Consider the following 18,478-nt stretch of genomic DNA (forward strand, 5'->3'; position numbering starts at 1 on the left):
GGGAGTAAAAGTAAAAAGTAGTCAGAAAAATAGATACTTAAGTAAAGTACAGATACCTGAAAAATCTACTTAAGTACAGTAACGAAGTATTTGTACTTCGTTACTTCCCACCTCTGGCAAGGAGCAATGCTTCATCAACGTTTGACCAACGTTTGAGAGCATCTTTACCTTCCCAAAAAAACGAAAACGTTAAAAAAAAAAAAATCTTGAGCCACCCCTCATTTCTTCATATTTTGGTAGGAAAATGAGAGATGGGTACAGAGATTTATTGAAACGTGCATACATACGTGCAAACATACATGGAAATACAGTATATAAGGTCAAAAGCAGAGGTTTTTTTTCCAGAGTCAGTATTTGGTATGACCACCTTGATTCTTTAACACAGCCTGAACTCTTTTAGGTAACGTTCTTGTAATTTCTTTAAGCAGTCTTCAGGAATGGTTCACAAGGCTTCTTGAGGGGCATCCAGAGCTCTTCTATGGACATTGGCTGCCATTTGTTTCATTCTTTGTCAAGATGATCCCACATTACTTCAATAATGTTGAAGTCCAGGCTCTGGGGAGGCCAATCTATGACTGATAGTGTTCAATTGTGTATTTCTCTATCCAGATGTGCTTTTACTGCATTTGCAGTGTGTTTGGGATCATTGTCATGCTAAAAAATAAGCCGCTGCCAATCAGATGCTTTCCAGTTGGTATTACATTCAAAATCTTAGTACTTTTATGCATTCATATTTCCATCAATTTTGACAATATCCCTGACACCACTGGCTGAAATACAGCCCCAAAAATGATAGCACCTTCAGGTGTTTTACAGACACTTAGACACTTAGTGTTGTACCTCTCTCCTGATGTCCGCTGTAGATATTGGTGATAATTTAAACCAAAAATTTCAAATTTGGATTCATCACTCATTAAGGCCGGTGCCAATGATTTTCTGTCCAGTTCTTGTGCAATTTGTCAGCCTTTTTTCTCTGTTTAACTTACTTCAGTATGCCTTCTTGACAGCCACCTCTCCATTGAGACCATTTCTGGCTTCAGTGAACAGTAGATGATCAACTGAAGGGCCAAATGCATCTCTCAAGTCCTGTGTCAGATTTTTGCTGGATTGTTTTTTTTTCCCCATTTCTTAAGCACATGACTTTCAGATACTGTTCATCTGCTGTAGAGTTTTTTTTAGGCCTGCCATTTCTTCCTTTGTCCTCACTTTTCCAGGTCCCTCAATTTTTTTTTTTAAAGGAAACACTGCACACCATGCCGAGATTCGCCAGGTTTTTGTCTAATAGCTCTTTAGGAATCACATTGCTGGTACAAAAATACTATATCTATGAAACTGTGCTATGTTTGATTGGCTTTTGTTGTTGGATTTCTGGATTCAAAGGAATAATGGGGAAGAAATAACGTATTACTGTGACAGGATGCTAGCAACAAAGTTGGTTCATCCCCTTAGATGACTTTTTTGTGCTTGAATGATTCATAGATCAGTGTTAAGTGGTTTTAACAAACAAAAAAACATTGCTGTGAAAATAGTCAGGTACAAGGACTGCACTAAAAATTAATGAGCTTTGAATGTCCTCCAAGAAGCCTGAAGAACTATTCCTGAAGACTACTTAAAGAAATGAAAAAGAAATCTGGCTCCTTGGAAACAAAATCTAAAGAAATGAGGGGTGACTCAAGAATTTTACACGTTATTATATGTTGTTTTTTTTTTTTTTTTAGATTATGATGCTGTGATCACTATACAAATAATACGTTGAGAGTATCAATATCAATGCAGGCTCTCTCTTTAATACACATTTGTGTGTGTGCATATGTGTGTTGGGGAGGTTAAAACTCAAACACAAGCCACTTTAATCTCTGTCCTTGAGAGTAATCTTGCCTGTGTGCAAAATGGCTCACTTTATCAATTTGGTGGCAGCCTGCCCTGCTTGGAGTCTGGAGGCAGCAGAAGCAGCAGCAGTGATGCTTTTCTCATGACAGCTCAGAAAGAGCAACCAAACGATCACCTTCTCCAGAGGCTCAATGTGACGAAGGACAAACAAAAGACTATTTATGTTTTTCTTCTGCGGATATAACTTGCATTTGTCATATGCATAACCTGTTTTAATTAGTTTCACTTGTGTTTTGATGCGTGAAGAGGTTTGCGAGACATGAGAACCAGAATCTTGGCAGTTTTGTGCTGATCATTATTCATCCTTATTCTGTTCTCCAAATTTATCACAGAACAGCAACATTATGAACACTCAGTTTCATATAATATATACCACTTAATATATCTGTCCATTATTGCAGTGCATTAACTCTCAAGCGCTGAATTTTTGTAACAAAAATGACCGAGTCATGCCATTTATGACCCCATTATGCTTTACCCAGGAATACTATTATTTTAATAGTTGTGTTTATCATACCTATGTTGTTTGTTCAGTATCAGTGATACTTTACAATTTTCTAATGTAATTAACTATGTTTTTCAATAATTTTTGTGCAAAAACAAAACTACATTTATTTAGACTACATTTATTCACTCCTTTCTTACACAGTAACAGAGGAGTGAATTACATATTTTAACATAAAACATAATTTTCACACCAAAATATATGTATGTAATACTGTGATCCTTAACAAATTAACAAAGGCTGTTTTTCAAACCACTGTTACTGATATGGTTCTTTTAAAAACAAAATCTAAACAAACGCCTGTAGATGTACAAAAAGACTCAAATATTTAGATCACTGAATTATGTAAAAATTGCAACTTTAAAAAATAGTAAATGGCAATAGTAATTAGTAATGAATTGTAATCCCAGGTTCGACTAACGGACGCACCCTCCTTTCCAGCACCCTGGCATAGACCTTACCGGGGAGGCTGAGGAGTGTGATCCCCCGAAAGTTGGAGCACACCCTCCGGTCTCCCTTCTTAAAGATGGGGACCACCACCCCGGTCTGCCAATCCAATGGCACTGCCTCGGATTCAGGAGGCAGTGGAGGAACAATGCGGTTTTCGTCCTGGTCGTGGAACGCTGGACCAGCTCTTTATCCTCTCAAGGATATTCGAGTGTGCGTGGGAGTTTGCCCAACCAGTCTACATGTGCTTTGTGGACTTGGAGAAGGCATTCGACCGTGTTCCTCGGGGTGTTCTTTGGGAGGTTCTGCTGGAGTATGGGGTGTCTGGCCCATTGTTGCGGGCCATTCAGTCCTTGTACAACCACAGTGAGAGCTTGGTCCGTATAGCCGGTAATAAGTCGGATTTGTTTCCTGGGGGTGTTGGACTCCGTCAGGGCTGCCCTTTGTCACCGATTCTGTTCATAATTTTTATGGACAGAATTTCTAGGCGTAGCCAGGTGGCGGAAGGCTTCTTCCTTGGTGGCCTCAGAGTCACATCTCTGCTTTTTGCAGATGATGCGGTTCTGTTGGCTTCATCACGGGGGGGCCTCCAGCTCGCAGTGAAACGGTTCGCAGCCGAGTGTGAAGCGGCTGGCATGAGAATCAGCACCTCTAAGTCTGAGGCCATGGTCCTCAGCCGGAAAAGGGTGGAGTGCCATCTCCGGCTCAGGAACGAGTTCTTGCCTCAAGTGGAGGAGTTTAAGTATCTCGGGGTCTTGTTCACGAGTGATGGGAGAAGGGAACGGGAGATCGACAGGCGGATCGGGGCTGCTTCTGCAGTGATGCGGACGCTGCACCGGTCCGTCGTGGTGAAGAGGGAGCTTAGCGTAAAAGCGAGGCTCTCGATTTACCGGTCGATCTACGTTCCTACCCTCACCTATGGTCACGAGCTTTGGGTAGTGACCGAAAGAATAAGATTGCGAATACAAGCGGCAGAAATGAGTTTCCTTCGAAGGGTGACTGGCCTCTCCCTTAGAGATAAGGTGAGGAGTGCGGCCATCCGGGAGGGGCTCGGAGTAGAGCCGCTGCTCCTCCACATCGAAAGGAGCCAGTTGAGGTGGCTCGGGCATCTGATTAGGATGCCTCCTGGCCGCCTCCTGGGTGAGGTGTTCCGGGCATGTCCCACCGGGAGGAGGCCCCGTGGTAGACCCAGGACACGCTGGAGAGATTGTGTATCTTGGCTGGCCTGGGAACGCCTTGGGGTCCCTCCGGATGGGCTGGAGGAGGTGGCTGGGGAGAGGGAAGCTTGGGCTTCTCTGCTTAGGCTTCTGCCCCCGCGACCCGGCCCCGGATAAGCGGAAGAAAATGGATGGATGGATGGATTGCAATGTAATGTAATGAACTCATATTTAAAAAACCAGTCTGAGATGATGTGAGTTCTGTGTCATGGTGTGTTATCTTTCTAGATGTAGACTTCTAGAAGATGGGTACACTGCAATCATAAATGAATGGACATGGTAAAATTCTTAGGCAGGCTGTAACATTTAAACAATGCTAAATGGGTATTATGGAGCCCAAAGTGTGCCAAAAATCATCCCACACACTATTACATTATCATTGCTATAAGGTAGGATGGAACCATGCTTCCATGCTGTTTATGCTGAAGTCTGTTGAGATTCAGCAGGCAACCTTTTTCCAGTCTTCTGTTGTCCAGTGTTGGTGAGCTTGTGCAAAGTGTAGACTGTTTCCTGTTCTTAGCTGACAGGACTCTGGGCTGTTGCTTTCTGCAGCTGTAGCCTATCTGCTTCAAGGTTCAACATGTTGAATTCAGAAAGAATGCATTCAGAGAACCTTGGTTGTAAGGAATGGTTATTTGAGTTACTATTGTCTTCCTGTCAGCTCAAAGCAGTCTGGCCATTCTCCCCTGGCCTCTGCCATCATCAGAGAACTGACGCTCACTGGATATTTTCTCTTTTTCAGACCATTCTCTGTAAACCATCGAGATGGTCGTGTGGGAAGATCCCAGCAGATCAAGCAGTTTCTGAAATACTCAGACCAGCCTGACTGGCACCAACAACCATGCCACATTCAAAGTCAATTAATTATTTATTTTCCTGCGCTATTCTGATGCTCAATTTGAACTTCAGAAGGTCATGTAGACCATGCTTTGTGCTGCTGCCATGTGACAGACTGATTAGATGTTTGTGTTAAACAGTGGAACAGGTTTACCTAATAAAGTGGCTGGTAAGTGTAAATACTATAAAGCTGGAGTCATCAATGTCCCCACTCTGTCATCTGAATGTTAAAGGAATAGGTCAGAGTTTTGTGACATACTATTAAATAAGAATATTATAAATGTTGCCTTTCAACAATGAGAAAATATCTCATTTGTTTAATCAGTACAGAAACAGAAGTGTAAACAGTTGTGCTTTACAATACTATGCTCACTGTTTGCCATCTCCCTCTGGTTTACGCAGACACATGTAAGAGTTGGATCAGTCTTCTCAGTTAACTGTCAGCACCATTCTTTGCAGCAAAACTTGACCAAGTGAGTCTCACAGCGCTCCTGCTTATATTATAGTATAATATATCTCATTCACATCTTGAACTGAGAATGACAAAAAATGCTAGAAATGGGAACACATACTGTAAGAGATTCAACCATCTTCTTATGTAATTAAAATAGTAAGAGATTACTCACCTGTGTCTGGCTTGCCACCATCTAATGGTTCCCAGTAAACACAGCACAGTCATTTTCACGTTGCCTTTACCCACCTATAAACAATATCCTTGCTGGCTGCAAATCCTGAGAACTTGCCAGAGGGCAAAAACATTTTTTAATGTTGCTGAGCTTCAGCACCAGTCCTCAGCATGTACCTAGATGCCTTGGCTGCTTCTGTGAAGGCTTAATCTTTATTAATGTTTACATTTTCTTTGCCATAATAATCCTAACATAAATCTTCCAATTTTCTTATGTTTGTTTTCAGCAGTAGGAGATAAATGATTTCATTTTTATGGTAAGTATTTTAAATTGCCCAAACTCTTACAGGTTTTTATATATATATTTAGTTTGCCCTTTGAAATCCAAATAAAGGGATGTTTGCACCTATATAAGTAAAGACTGCATTAATACGGTCCATTTGCCTGCAGCTTAGGCTAGTCATTAGCCTCCCTGTATGTTACACTGTGAGGCTAAATTGGGTTAAGGAAAATACACACACAACCAGGTTGAAAAACAGTGGAGGGCAGCCTTTAAATCAGGTCATCACCAAGGCAGAGTATTTGTGAGATGTGCCTTTGGAGCAGATTGCACTGTGCTGGCCTGTATCCCATAACAACCACCTTCCAAAGGCAGCGGTCAAGAGCTCAGCATGGACACCCCTGTGGTCACCCTTCATCACCCCTTTTTGAGGTTAAAAGAAGGTTTGATCAAGGGATCTGCCACACCCCCCCAACCCCGGTCAAACGCAAACTGTGTGCTTCTTCTCGTCTGGAGCTCCCAGTGGGTCCTTTTTGAAGACTGATCCCAATTACACAGAGCTGAAGCTGTAAAGATGTTATGTTCCACATTGGATCCAACAATCTTTTTTTGCGCTCTGAACCATGCTGTGATTACATCATAATTTAAATGAAAGATGGCATTTACATGTGAGGCTACATCATGCTGACCCTATGATTTATTCCTAAAGATATTTAAATGCTCCTGAGCAGAGAGGAAAGAAGAATCATATAGAACATTGTTGACAGCAAGATAGAGGCCTAACCCTTATTTCTTTAAGTTATTGGTGTAATATTGAGGGAACATTAATAACATGCTACAATAAGTAAATACCACAGTGAATCCCAAATCCATTTAAAAACAAACAGGTTTCAGAGACAATCAGGTTGACATTCATCTGGTGTTTATTTAGCTGAAGCTATTTGTGGGTTTCCAGCCTGTGTATCGTAGCCTCTGGGAAATGGTGGAGGAACAATCAAGGGATCGTTTGAGGCTCGAACATCTGTTGCGAACAAATCAGTCACCACCACTGCTGCACACGATTTACAATAGCTCTGCTGCTTCTGCGGTGCACAATGGGTGTGTTAAGGCTCATCAAATAATTCCCACTTTGATCCACGTGTGACAGATAGTTTTCTTTTAAGCTTTTATTTGCATTTTATTTGAATCTTTCTGTATTTTATGTTATTTACTGACATGACTTCTCTCTCTGACACGCCATAGGGGAAGAATTGCTGTCACAAAGCAGCTAATCAGGAAAAAAGGAAAGGAGGAATCGGGATTCTCAGTGTAGCTTTCTGGGCGCATTGAGTTTAAGCGCCAGGTCTGAAAAGCATTACTAGCTTAATGACTGCCTTACATCCAACTCTTCAGCAAGCCAGGCAGCAAGAAAAAAAAAAAAAAAAAACTCCCACAATCTTCCCACTCCACTTTATGCTGCAAATGAATCCTGCTGCACTGGTGTATCTCTAAGCTGATTGTCCCATTCTGCTACAAAAAATAAAATCAGATCGCAGCATGTTATCAGTGATGCATTTTCCTGTTCTGCCACGGAGACTGTGGCGGATAATACTAGGATTCCTGCTTGCTCAGCCTTCTTTCACTACACAAATCACTGAACCAAAAATGTAAGGTATATTCAACCTGAACACTGGCAGAAGAAAACAAATTAAACACAGATTTGATTTGCACATGAATGACAGGCATGCACACCTTGCACACATGTAACACTAGCAGAAGTAATTAGAATATACAGTTGACTGTGAATCAGATTCAGTCTACCTGTAGGAGAAAATACTGGTATAGCAACAGTAGTGTATACGCTAATTAATAATTTATCCTTTAAGATATACATGTTCTTCTCTGTAGCTGAGCATGTAGCAGCAATTCAGTTGATTTGAGACAAATTTGCTGGCACTTGGAGTTTATAGCTACAACCACTCGCTTTAATGCAGATACAGGCTTAAAGCTAAACCAACTTAGACAACCAGCACCGCTGCCAGTTCCGAGCTTTGCCTCTCACCTCACCTCAACACAGGAACAGGAACCACGCCTGTCACGTTGAATTACCAGCAATGAGAGGATTCACAAAGGAAGAGAAGAGTCATTAAATGAGAATGAGAGACACACAAATCAATTCCATGACAAAGGTTTCCAACAACGTCTGTGTGGTTGCATAGTGGGAGGTATTCAATGTATGAAAAGAACCTACAACACCCTAAGCCTGTTTCAACATCCCATACCTTTTAAGGTCATGGTTTCACCTTTAATATCAATGCACTTATGGTGAGAACCAAGCAATTTTTTACATCTTCTGAATGCATTTGTACTTAGCACACTGTATAAATATAGACATATAGAAAGCAGGTGAAAATTGTAAGTCAGGCAGTGAGGGGAGAAAAAAAAATCACATTTCCACCTCCTTCCATGGTGAGTTAGTGCTTCAGGGGAGGTGATCATTAGGAAAACAGGAGAGTGGGTGCAGGATGCTGGCTGAGAGATGGATAACTCTGTTAGGCATGGCAGACAGAGCTGCAGTGAAGGTAGTAAACAGGTCAGACCCTTATGGGCATCTCAAACAGAGAGAACTGCAGTTACTGGTCCACTCCCCCACTAATCATGATTAATGGAAAGCTTGATAGAAATAACACTGTTAAACTGCCAGCGTTGATGTCAAGATTTCACGTTACATCACTTTTGTTACAGTGTTTTGATTCTGTTTGTGTAGAGGTTTTAGGAAAGAGCATTTACTGTATCTAGATACTGCACTGTTAATAGTAGTGCCAGTTCATACAAACTCTGAACAAAAAGTACAAAAAAATAATAAAAAAGCAGGGCCATTATTTTTCCTTGCTCATACTAATGCCATGCTTTGGATCTAGGGACGGGTGCTCCTTGAATCATCGAACCAAGGTTACTATGACAATATGCACCCTTGGTTCCTTCTCTACAGGTAATATATGTATTCATATAGTGAATACAAATATACTGCATGTGCACTGTCGCATTGTCGCACATACAATGTGTCAAAAAACTATCCCCACTCTGTACAGTCTGATTACTCAGTGCTACCCAATATTTTAGCAGAAAATCCAGAGTGATATGAAATCCTGCTGAGAGACATTTGAATGTTAATATGAATTTGACTGTGAGGGGTTAAGTCTGTCAGCCAGTCTTTGATATGGAAGATCCCTGCTGCATAAAAGTAGCTGATGGCTAAAGATGTCAGCATATTTTAATCAGGATACAATTTTTCTACCAAAAGAAAGGATTAGAGGATAGAGGGCTGGACCAGAATGCGTGGTGCACCGTGCATACAGTAACTTCTTAAAAAAAAAAAAGGTCTTCTTCATGTGCTGGAATAACACATGTGACCATTAAATGAGGAGATTTTGAGTGTTTTTGATGAAGGCTACCTGTTATTTTAAATTATTTACACACTGGAAAGACAAACTGTGACAGTATCCACTATTACCATTTTTCTTTCACATTATAGATTGCAGTCACAGTGCTCGAGAAATATTGCTTTGTGACATATACACAGTGTTGAGATTACAGCTGCACCTGTTGCAGAGAGATTTAAAGAGTCATGAAAAGAGAGACAGTGAATTTAGCTCTGACCTTCCTCTTTTCCATAATGCAAGAAGGGCACAGCTTGCAAGCACATGGGCACTGACTCAGGGGAAACCTCCTTATGGGAATCAGGAATTTAGCAAGCTATGCTCACTAGCATCCAGTTTCCTCATGAATACAAAGGTTGTTACCCCAATCTTGTAAATGGAAGGACTGAGGAATGGTAAGGGGAAAGACAGAGACAGGGCTAAGGGGAAAAGGCAGAAAGAGACACTGAATTCAGCTGCAACATGGGTGTAGGTACACAGGACAAACTAGTCACAGACCTCCAAAGGTATTCATGTTTTCAAAAGATGTGAGGAGTGAGTCATTTCTTCACAGCTTGTACTTCTCCTTTAATGATGGTAACACCACCGCCACCACCAAATCTATGACCTCTACTTGCATGAAGCACAAAGCAGAGTTTGAATCTTGCTGCACTCACCCCATCTGACCCCTACGAGACATCTGGACAACATGCATCTCAGTAAGAATGAGGGTTCCTCTCCTGGTGTTAATTACACAGCTCAGTGCCATAAGAAGATCCAGCTTTAGGGAACAATCCTCTAAGTTCATGCTGTGTGCCAGGTAGCAATTCACAAAAGCTTCAACCACCAATCACTACTGCATTTCCAGGGGTGTGTATTCTAATTATGCTGTCCATGTGTTGATCTCTTAATACACAAGGATGCAAGTGCAATAATGGAGCTGGTGGCCAGGCTCTTGTGGCCACCAGGCTGAGACTCCTGGTAAGCCATAGTGTCTGGATAGGCAGATTTGCTAGCAACAGGGCCTGGAGGAAATGTCCCATTGAAGGGCATTGATATGCAGTGATAAGTGTAGTGAACAGGCACTTTAATGCCAATGCCGAGAACTATTAGCAGGTCTCTGGGTCAGCTTTCTACTTTGATAGCACCATAGTTTAGGGTGAAGCAGATTACCACCTAAGCGTGTTCAGAGCCCAAGTATGGGCACTTGTGTAATCAAAGTCTAGCAGCAACAGCACTGAAAAGGCATTATAAGTAAGGCATGCTGCTAGTTAGAGGACTTTGTCCTCAGGGGACCACCTGGCTTGGGTTACTAGTTTAACCTAAGCTAGTTAACCTTGTCCTTGTATCTCAAATGTTATAATATGTGTGGGAGAACTGCACAACAGCTAAACAGCATTGGAACCAATGCACACCTGAAACACTTTCTGTATAAAAATGCTCTATAAAAATAATATTATTTCTGTGTACTTTCACTGTTGCCTGGCAACTATGAATTGACTGTCCAATAAAACACAAACACACAAAGACAGTACAGAAGGACAAGGACCATGTGCCACAGACAATACCCACTCAGACAGAATTGGCAAAAGGACACAGTTTACTGACACAGAGTGTCAGCCACAGATCCAGTATTCATAACAGAGCCGCCTGACCTAAACTCAGATCACCCTCCAGCCTGCCACACTGACAAACGCCCTGCCACTGTGTGTTACCTGTTTACTGGATCTGTGAAGCAAGAGAAGTTCAATGACCATCTAATGTGTTCTGGAGTTGATTTAACACCACAGACACAAGGAAACATTTGGAGGCTAGTTATTACAAATAGTGTGGAAACATTGTGGTTTGTACAGAAAAAACCCAAAAACAAAACACTTACCTTATGTTTATTACCATTTGTAAAATAGACACAATATAGCTATCATTATAAATGCAGCTTATATTACTGAGTTTGAATTTATCCACATTGTGTTGTCGTATTTTTAGCTGTATCTTTTGGCATTTTCAGTTTGGCTTTACCATTAGGAATTTTAGTCTGGAGGAATTTCATAAACTTCCGAACTCCACCTTCTGGCATAGAAGCACACATTTCTGGTCACAGTGAGTATTGCTTTTGTACTTACCCAGCAACCAACTTCACCAGCCTGTGAGGGCATGCCAAATTTTATTTCAAGCTGAGTACAGAGGAGTCTAAGGGTCCTTTAGAAAACTGTGCCGTCTCACTCCAGAGAAAGAGAAAGATAAGAGGTAATCAGCTCCTCCCACTGTATTCAATCTCTCACCATCTTTGCTCCTTGATACACTTTATTGTTTACCAAGAGGAGTGATCCATCAAAAGCCCAGGGAAGATGACACATAGGAGGAAACAATGCCAATCCACTAAGTCTACGGGAAAGACTCCAGCCTAGAGTGAAAATATAATAAATAGAAAATGCTTTGGTTTTATTGAATTCAGAAAAGAATGATGGAATCTAGCATGGATGTGTCCCACTATTCATTATAATTATATATTAATCCAAAATGTAAAAAGATATATGCTGTATTGACACACAGACCTTAACTCTAAAGTTTATTACACCCACAGTGTCCTTAGAATAATGCCCTCAGAGTAGTAATAGCGCAGACAGGATATACTGTAAGTAGCCATTCACCAACTCTTTTGCCAGAGTGTCCTGGGTTCAGATAGTTAGCTATAACATAGTATATTTTTTTAAACTGCAGTAGAAATGGGTGCACCAGGAGAGAAAACACCATACTGGTGTACACCAGCTGGGTTCACTGGGTTTTTCATAATGCTGGCAGAAATGTAATTTCATAAACACCCCCCACAATTACTTTACATTGAACAATTTATTTTCAAAATAAATGCATGTGATGCAAAATCTTTCTTGAATGTTAACATAAGAAGCACATTCACTTACTGAAATGTTTTAATCCGTTTTACTATGCGCCATAGACATCCACAATTTTTTGTGTCTAACTTGGTTGTCTGTCGAAACACATTTACTTGTATCTGAGGTCAGTTGTTAATGATCCAGTGAAATATTTAAATAGCTAAAATGAAGCGATGCTGTTATGACAGCTACATCAATTCGGAAATGTGTGGGAAACACAGGTTCACTGAGAGGTTAGCAATCCAATCATATTCTCACTAAATATTTGTCAACTTAGTTTTTATTTATTGCACAAAAAAGAATAAAATGTTTCTTTTTGAAAAATTTGTATTTTGCATTTTTCTTTTTTTTTAAACTATGCTGCAGCACTTGGCTAGCACTTTTGGACACTAATTCACCTCAATATGATCCCCAAAGAACATGAGGGCATATTCACCTCCTTTTATTAAATGAGTAAACCTTTTTCATTGGAACCACAGTAACTTTCTACCATTGTCCTCTGCTCAGAGTAAGAGCTACTGTAGATACTGTAATGCTCCATCTTCTTCATAATGAAATCTTCTCTTCCTTACAATATAAGGAGTGTAAAATTACTTGTTGATTCGGGTGTATCAGTGTGGATATATTAAACAATGACAGGATCCTTCTTAAGCTTTTTTGTAAGGGGCTTTTCTCTAAAGGCTCCTTTTTCTACTACAACAATACCTTAGAGCATTATATTGCAGGTAGAAACATATTTACCTTTTAAATTTGTAGAACCCATGTGTGAAAAAAAAGGACCTTCACACTGAGTCAAGCTTATTGGTGTAGGCAAAATAAACAGATATCCAAGTTCAATTATACAATCAGTTTCGTGTGCTGCTTGATTTTCTTTTCAACACACCTTACACATTGCACTCTCTCAGCAGAAGGAAACTGAAGCTCATTAGCACAGATGATCTGTAATTGATGTCTGGAACGATACCAAAACATTAGTTAATATTCCAAATCTGGCGCTCGGTAGCAGGAGCAACAGACGCAAGAGCACAAACAAATATGTCTCTTCTGATGTTTTGGAAGTCTGGGGAGTACAGTTCAGAAAAAGCTGATAGTAAGCTGACAGTAAGTTTAGGAAAGGTGTTGTTTACAGCTGCAGAGAAAGTCTGAAAAATCAAACTTCTGCTTTTAAATTACTTGATTGTAGTAGATCCTTCCCCGTGAATGTGGGTGCAATTTGGTGACATGCCATGCACAATATTATAGTAATTATTTGTCTTAATCAATCTTATCAAGCACCTATCTTAATCGTACTCCTCCCAAAGGGCATCACAGAGGGGATCTATCACTCATCCCTTCTGTTTGACTGTACATCACAAACATTGACACTTTTTTTCTAATTTGGTACTCTGACTAAACACATTTACTTGAATCTGAGGTCAGTTGTTAATGATCCAGTGAAAATTTGAGATAGCTAAAATGAACTGTTATGACAGCTACATCAGTTCGGAAATGTATGGGAAATACACAGAAGGGTGTGCTGAGAGGTCAGCAATGCAATCATGTTCTCACTAAATTTTAGTCAGAGTTTTTTATTTATTTGGGAGAATAAACTGAAAGCCCATTACAGGTGTATAAAAGGCATAAACCCTTTTAAGGTATAGGTCATAAGTAAAAAAAAAAGAGTTGGCCAAAAGAAAAAAACAGATTATACTGGTAAAAAACTATAATTGAGCAATTTCTGTAGATATCCTCCACAGACGAAATATCATATAAACTGAATCACAACCCATGGGTTAAACCAGAAGCTTGCCTAATGAGGAATGCAAGAAAAGGAATCAGTAGTTATTAGAAATTTGTGTGATATAGTTGCAGAAGTCTGACGGCGTAGGGGGCCATCAGAACAGAGCTGAGGGCATAGCCTGAGGCTGACTGGAGGTATCTCTGACCAGCTCCTCTTTCTTTCATCTCCTTCCCTCCTCAGCATTGCCTGTGCTACAGACACCAGCATTGCTGTCCTCCCTTTGCTAGTTGGGTAAGGCTCTGATAAGAGCATCTCTGCAGCTAGGTGCCCATGGAAATTCTTGTAATAGCTTTATTAGTGCCCTGAAAGGATCCCACTCCTTTGTAATGAAGTAATTCTGCATTTTAATATTTAATATTTTAGGCTTGTGCGAAAATGCAGATTCATTACAGTAATTAATGTTTTAATGAACACACCGCACAGAGAGATAATGTTCTTTATAATTATAAACGGCTAATCTTACATTTACTCTTTCCAAGTAAGTAAATTACAGACACTTTGCACAATACTTACAGCACTTTTTTAAGTGAGATTGTACAGATGAAATTCTGTAAAAGTGAACAAAGATCAGCTCATGTTTGTGTAAAGTCTTTGCAAAGAACTTGTTTTTGCTTTAGTTATATCTTTACACACCTCTTGTATCAAATTGCTGTTTATAAAGTACAGTTTTCCCAATTTTTGTTGAGAAAACGACTTGTTTGTTAAAAAAAAAAAAAAAAAAAAAATAGAACTCATCAACCAAGTAACAGGAGCCCAGTCACAGCCAGAGACTCTTCATCTGACAATTTGATTGTGTCAGGAAAAGTTGAACTGGTAAAGTTTTACTCTGATTGCTGTTGTTGATGCTCCTGCATTACCTTTGCCTCTCCTGGTGATTGGTGGAGATGTGGATGCAGGGAAAATTATTTCTCCAATCTTGATGTGCTTTTCTTATTCTTATCTTGGTGGTTTCTGTGTGTGGACGATGAACTAAGGTGCCTTTTTATACTAAAAAGGCAAAAAATATCTACTGATTTAACCTGGTATCATGGCAGAGCGTGTAATAGAGCTGCCTATCCACCGTGTCCATGTGACGCTTTGCCTCTCATGGGCGTGAAATGTCTACGCATGCTGAAATGGCAGGAAGTTGCAGTAACTTCCAGTAGCAGCACTGTGCAATATTCAATTTCCAGCGAACAACTTTCAACCACCTTTCAGTTGATTTTCAGCCATTTAAACAATACTACATTAGGAATAGTGTTCCACAACAACAAAAGATAGGTGTATGGAGGCTGGCTTGTTGGCTTTAATTGATCACAACCTGGTGGTAGTGCAAGTTACTGCAGCTTCAGCTGCATGTCCATTTCACGACAGGCAAAAAATGATATCCACATGATTTCCTGGGTTAGATATGCAGCTGGATTACACGCTTTGCCATGAAAATGGGTTGTATGATTCTAATGCAAACACCTTAATGGTCAGTTTTGATGTGCTATAGTCTAGGGCTTTCGTGTCAGGAATTGCTTGTTGAAAATATCTGATGTGCCAATATGAAACATTCAGTCTGATGCACAGAAATGTGCTACTCATAAAACCTTCTGAATCTTATGCCTCAATGAAGCAGTGAAGATGCTTTTGCTCAATATCTGAAAAAAAAAAATGACTGAGGTTAAAACCTCTGTTCATGTTTTTTGTGGGTGCTTACACGAATACTGTGCTAATGGTGTAGGAACTGCTGCCCTTTCTGACATCATTGTCTAGTGTTCACACAATGCAGCGTTTTTAGGACAGTGATCCTACTCATACGAGCAAGGCAACCAAAGACCAAGGAGGATTAAGATTGCAAACAGAGAAATCTTCTTGCGCAGCAGAGCAAATGTTCCACTTGAAGACTGGACTAAAGAGAAAATCCAATAAGTAAAAGCAAAGGTGGCTGTTTGTGTGACCCAGATGAGCAATAACAGATGAGAGAGACATCCACCACATCTGTCTTGGGAGGACATAGACTTCAGTCACTGGCTGGAATTGCGAGGGGGAAACATTTAAATATGAGAACTTTATTTCTTAAATGACTCTCTCTCCATTTAAACCGGTGAGGTTATTAAAGGTCTTTAAATTGCCCTCATAACTATTTTATTTCTAATCCAATGTGCTGAAAGACCGGGTCAAAACAAAAATCTCCTGCCACTACTGTATATTGATCTGGATGGATGCAACTGAGCTTGTATTACTTTATTTTGAGCGAAAGTCACAGCTTGTACCAGAGCAGACTATATGGAAGTAAATATATATATTTTAATCTATAGTTCTTCCAAGTGCAGCAGTGGCAAGCAGAGGATCATTCAGTGAGTAGAGAGTCTTGTCCTGTCAGTGGCATGTCTGGTGTTGTGTATGAAAGGTTACATGCTGACTGTTTAATAGAAATGCGATTGTGAAGCAAGCAACTCTGCATTCCTTAATACTTTACCGCTTTTAGCTGTCAGTGAAAATAAAGATACCACACACTCCTTATCAGCTTTAAAAAAAAAAAAAACAGTCATCTTTGCTTCTATACAAGTCACACAAGCTAATGGAATATTCTCTGATTTTATCCTTTTACATGGATGGCTTTATGCTACTGGAACTGTCTAGATAGGGTACACTAACATTTAGGACCCTTTAGACTTTTCTATTCATTCTCTGATTAATGATAAGCCCCATTCTATTGTATGTGTGTGCATTGTGTAACTTGTGAAGCCCTGCTTGTTCACGTGATATTACCTCGCTGTTTTTTCATGCTGTGAGATGAACAGACATGCTGACCTTTCAGTCACTCTGCTGTTGGATGCCAACAGAGCTCTGTCAGGGTGCATGGCAAACCTTTTGTGTGGAAGACAGCCAAATAATAATGCAATGGCACTGTTCTGCTTACCCCTACAATCAGAATAACAGACGCTGAAGGTTTTTATATGATTAAAACCAAATCCAAGTCATATAAAGATAACCACTGTTGCCATTTTCATTATTTTAAGCACAGTTAAATAAAGCTTTATTTCCAAATATATATATAAAGTTATGTCATTTAAATTCAAGGCAGTGTGATAATGCTGGCAGTTTTGTACCTCCCACTGAGGCAGTCCCTCTCAGTTACATTAAAACACATACTCTCACTTCTTATTAGTCTTTGTTAGAACTATAGGAACATTTAGTTAAACTGTAGGAATGTCTTAAAGACACAAAGGCCTGGATGATCTCTAATTCCCTGCTTTTAATTGTAGATAAAACTGCGGTTATTGCACTCGGCCCCCAAAACCTCAGAAACATAGTGTCTAACCAGATACTTACTCTGGACGGCTTTACCTTAGCCTCCAGTAACATTGTAAAGAATCTTGGGGTCATTTTTTACCAGGATATGTCCTTCAATGCACATATTGAACAAATATGTAGGACTGCTTTCTTGCATTTACACAATATCTATAAAATTGGAGATATCCTGTCTCAGACTGATGCTGAAAAACTAGTTCATGCATTTATTACTTCTAGGCTGAACTACTGTAATTCATTATTATCAGGTTGTTTAAAAAAAAAAAAAAAAAAAAAACCTGAAAAGCCTTCACTTGATCCAGAATGCTGCAGCTAGAGTACTGACAGGGACTAGAAAAAGAGAGCATATTTCTCCCATATTGGCTCCCATTCATCAGCCCCCTGTTAAATTCACAATTGAATGTAAAACCCTCCTCACATACAAGATCTTGATCAATCAGGCCCCATCTCATCTTAAAGACCTCATTGTACCTTATCGCCCCAATAGAGCACTTTGCTCTCAGGCTGCAGGCTTTCTTGTGGTTCCTGGGGTATTTAAAAGTAGAATGGGAGGCAGAGCCTTCAGCTTGCAGGGCCCTCTTCTGTGGAACCAGGTCCCAGTTTGGATTCAGGAGACATACCTTACAATATATAACGCCATGAGGTGAGTGTTGTTGTGATTTGGTGCGATATAAACAAAATTGAATTGAATTGAAACTGTCCTTTTTGATATAGCTTATAGTTAGGGCTGGGTCAGGTGACCCTGAACCATCCCTTAGTTACTCTGCAATAGGTCTAGGGTGCTGGGGGCTTCCCATGATGTACCGAGTGTTTCAGCTTCATTCACCCCTTTTCATTCTGTTTATACACCACTCTACATTTAATCATTATTTATTATTATTCTCTGACTCTCTACCACAGTGTGTCTTTTGTCCTGTCTCCCTCTCCTTACCCCCAACTGGTTGTGGTAGATGGCTGCCCCTCCCTGAGCCTGGTTCTGCCGGAGGTTTCTTCCCGTTAAAAGGGAGTTTTTCCTTCCAACTGTTGCCAAGTGCTTGCTTATAGGGGGTTGTCTGATTGTTGGAGTTTTATCTGTAGTACTGTAGGGTCTTTACCATACAATGTAAAGTGCCTGTTGTGATTTGGCTCTATATAAATAAAATTGAATTGAATTTAAAAACAAGCTAAATGAGCTGTTTAAGCTGATATACACTGCTCAAAAACATTTTTTAATCAGAGTATAATATCAAGTCAATTAAAATTCTGGGATATTAATCTGGTCAGTTAAGGGGGTTGTTAATCAGTTTCAGCTGCTTTGGTGTTAATGGAATTAACAACATGTGC

The sequence above is a fragment of the Archocentrus centrarchus genome, chromosome 15 (assembly GCF_007364275.1).
Source record: "Archocentrus centrarchus isolate MPI-CPG fArcCen1 chromosome 15, fArcCen1, whole genome shotgun sequence".
Lineage (NCBI taxonomy): Eukaryota > Metazoa > Chordata > Actinopteri > Cichliformes > Cichlidae > Archocentrus > Archocentrus centrarchus.